Source organism: Pinus tabuliformis, chromosome Q (genome assembly GCF_031772625.1).
Source record: "Pinus tabuliformis cultivar Carrire ecotype Pingquan chromosome Q, CPIR1, whole genome shotgun sequence".
Classification (NCBI taxonomy): Eukaryota; Viridiplantae; Streptophyta; class Pinopsida; order Pinales; family Pinaceae; genus Pinus; species Pinus tabuliformis.
The window spans coordinates 662968370-662972582 of NC_142296.1; positions in this window are offsets into that span (position 1 = coordinate 662968370).

Below are 4213 nucleotides of genomic sequence, written 5' to 3' on the forward strand. Positions count from 1 at the left end.
TTGGTACTTCACACTTTAATTAATAATTGCAACCCTTGGTAGGGTGATCAGGTCCACAAGGTTCTTAATTATGTTAATATTGTACGTGATATTTGCCTTGTATTGGGGATGTAGTTTTTTAATGTCGTTACCGATGAAACCGAGTTGTTAATTTGACAAACAGATGTTTCCATTATCAAAGCCTAAAGCACCATATTAAAGACTGCATCATTAACCAACTTTGTCAATTTGACCAACACATGTTTACATTATCAAAGCCTCAAGCACCATATTAAAGACTACATCCTTAACTGAGTTGTCAATTTGACAACCACCTTTTTCCATTGTCAAATCCTTGAAGCACAATATTAAAGACTACATCATTATGGTTAGGCTATAGACTATAATCCCTGAACCTCAAGTTCTTTAATAGGCCCCTCTGATTTTAAATGCTAGCCAAGATGAATGGGAAAATGTGTGTCAAAAAGGCTCCAAAGCTAGCAAGAAGCCTTAAACCCAAGCGACCCTTTAGTCAATTACCTCCATGTTAGGCAATAAAAGGCTCTCTTAGTCCACCATCATTATACATGAATGTGTAGATTCTATCCCCTAGAGATCTCAATGCCACAATGACACTTAAAGGCATGCTCCATATCTGTCCAATCTTCTAAATCAAGACACAGACAAAACAAGGAAGGTGAAGTGCCTCCAAAGAAACCTAAGATGATACACAAATTTTTCCATTGATTATAGCACTGGTATCCAATTCATTTGGGGAATTTAATGAGTAACATTGTCATATGGGTATTAGAATGAAACCAAGGTAGGATAAAGGTCCTTATATATATATATATATATATATATATATATATATATATATATATATATATATATATATTTTCACATTTGCGTATATCCTAGCCCACAAGGAAGGGAACGATGGCATATAATGAAGAAATTTCACCAAAGGAAAGCTCCGACAATACTCAAAGGGATGACTTAAGTGAATGAAATTTCATGAAAAGAGCATTTGCGGATACTTGGATTGATGATTTAATGAAGGAAAATTAAACACCAAATTATATATGGTAAGATTCGACCTAAAAATTTTACAACTATCTATGTGAAGACTGGAAGTTGTTATTAAAAAAATTTCCTACAAAAATCCCCTGCCGATACTAACCAAGTTACAAGGCCTAGAGCTTTTCGTCGTATTGTATCTAAGAACTTAACAAACAGGTCTTTATGGTTTGATTACATATGGATTCATTTTTTTCATTAAATAGTTTTGTGGCAAAATGATCTCATTATTCACTCGAAATGAAATAATAAATGGTGATATTACAATCGCCTCTAAGCCTCATTATTTTCAAGATTACATTGAAAGATATGTCCATAATGTTCTCAGTATGATTTATGGGCTTTTAAAAATTCATCCAATGAATTAGTTAAGTGCAATGTATTTCAAATTAAAATCATGACAACTAATATGGATCAAAAGTCACGTGTCAAACAAAAATTCAACTCTATGATTTACTAGTTGTTTTCTATATTACTTACAAAATCTACGCTTATGCAAACTATATAAATAATAGTAAGATGGTAAAAGTAATATTGTGAGATATTCTCCCTGCCCTTTCAATAATAGAAAGGATAAAAATCATATGATAAATAAAGTATGAAGAACATTGGTAGTGAATAAAGGAAAGTTCTTGCAACTTCTGTAAGCATCATTTATATTCCCAACATTTTCTACAAGCTCTAATGCCTCTGAAGTGAAAAAGTAGATTGCTCCAAGAAGAATCACTTTTGTTGTAATTCCCTCAAGAGTAGGTTGCACCATATCGCAACCCATATAAAACACAAGAAGGAGAAGCCGAGAGACAATTTCCTTAATAGCCATAAAAGTGATTGCATTAAAACTGGCATATTCAAAATACCACAAAGTCATCTCATGCATTCCAAGGGATATCACTGCTACTATACAGTTTTGAAGATGCAATATATCATTCTTGAAGCACATGTATTGGAGAAAATAGATAAGTCCAAGAATAAGGTAGGCTGAAGACAAACCCATATAATTTAAATAAATGTGCTAAGTTGTCTCAAAAATAGCTTGTTGGATTCTTTCACATAATGTTTCCATTGATAATAGTACCTTTAAGTTGTGGATCAAATAACATAAAAAAATGTTGTACATGACATACTTTGTGATATATATGGTGTCTAGTTGCATATTTTCTTCCAAATTATTCCCCTGGAATACAAGGATTGTAGCAAGGCCAGTTAGTCTCATCAAGAGATCAGTGTACAATGAACTCCCCTTTTTTACAACCTTCTATCTTGGCAACCTTTGGAGTACAACATAGTGCATTGGCTCCACCATTTGGATCTCCATTAATCTTATCCCTCTCCTTTGTCTTGAACATAACTGCTTCAATAAGTCCAATGCTAAGCTCCATTTCATCAATGCTCAGAAGTAGATTCTTGAGTCCTTCATAAATATTGAATTAAACCTGCTAGATTGAGTTATCAAAATCATTAAACCAACCTTTTACATTTCTAGTGCAAGAAGCCTACATATAATTCCATTACATAAATATCCAAAGTAATCAATATGTGCAAAAAATCTCATTTATCACAGAAATTTGTGGAACCTTGTAACTTGAGGAATGTTGGCAGAAAATGGACATCAAAACTGACCAGACACAAAACCACATGCTCAAAATTCAAATAGAAAGAAGCTCCAAACTGGGCAACAAGGAAGTAGAAACTTTCATAAACTTGAGATTCCCAAAATCATAGAGATTAAAATATCTCCTATACATTACATTGTATATTCACTTAAAGCATGGGCACAATTATGTTTGCCACTATAGTAAATTGGTTTTCGACAAGTAATGATAAACTACCTTACACAATTTGTAGCAATAACAATGAGTGCAAGTCAAAGAGCATATATTTTGAATAGGATCTATGAGAAGCTCTTATGCGTGGGTTGAAGCATGTGCAAGGTGATAGGTTTTAATCACATATGTTAATAAATTGTTCAATGTGTATAACTTGTGATCCTTACAATTTGCAACTAATTAAATTATATGGAATTTTCCCTTGCACCAAAGGAAAAATATGCTTATGATAGAATACTTGCTTTCCCCTAATTAAACTATTTTTTTTCTATGATCCTAAGGGAGGAGAAAAATGGTTCCCAAATCCTTTTAGATTCCCCCAAATCACACAAGGTGCAAGGGGAAGAGCATACTCAAAACTAGCAATTTTCCACTTAAAGTCCCAAACTAATATGAAAAATGAACTAAGAACTAGCGAAGGCCATCCATTTGGCAAACCAACCTGCACTTAACTAACATTAAACATGTAAGGAGTGGAACAAGATTATTATGGATACCACCTAACTCATAAAATAAATAAAATGGTCATGATAAAAAGAAAACCCACATAGGAAAGTCCAAGCATTTGCATTGATCCATCATTGGGTAAAGTATGGCCCAATTAATTTATGTGACTATTCTTTTAACAATTGTATCGCTTTTCTATGATATATTTTGGTCTAGATATAAATTCATTTGATGTATTTGGTAGGCTAACAAAGGATATTGACAATATATGGAATGGTTCCTAAGCATGTATGTAGGATGGAGATGTTACCGAGGTTGGTTTTTTCTAGAGTAAATGAAATGAAATCAATCAAACACATTTTTGGTTTGGTTTTTGTAGGATGAGTGAGTAAAATCCAATTTGATAGTAAGTTGTTGCAAACTACTTCAATGCACAAGCATGGTTAGAGAAGATTGTAATAAACAAACGAAACTTAACCCTAAATTCCAGTAGACCATAACACACATAAAGTAATAAAAAAATAACTTGCAAATGAAAACAAAACCAAGAGATTGAAAATGTAAATCCTTTATTTCTAGTGAATTGAGAGAAAATGGTATATGAAAGACACATAAAGGAGAATGCCACACACAATGAGCCTTAGAAAATCCTCCAGTGGAAGATCCATTTTTCTGCATTTGCATAATAATTCCATTACATAAATATCCAAAGTAATCAATATGCGCCAAAGTTCTCATTTCTCACAAAAATTTGTGGAACCTTGTAACTTGAGGAATCTTGGCAACAAATGGACATTAAAATCGACCACACAAAAAACCACATGCTCAAAAATCAAATAGAATGAAGCTCCAAACTAGGCAAGAAGGAAGTAGAAACT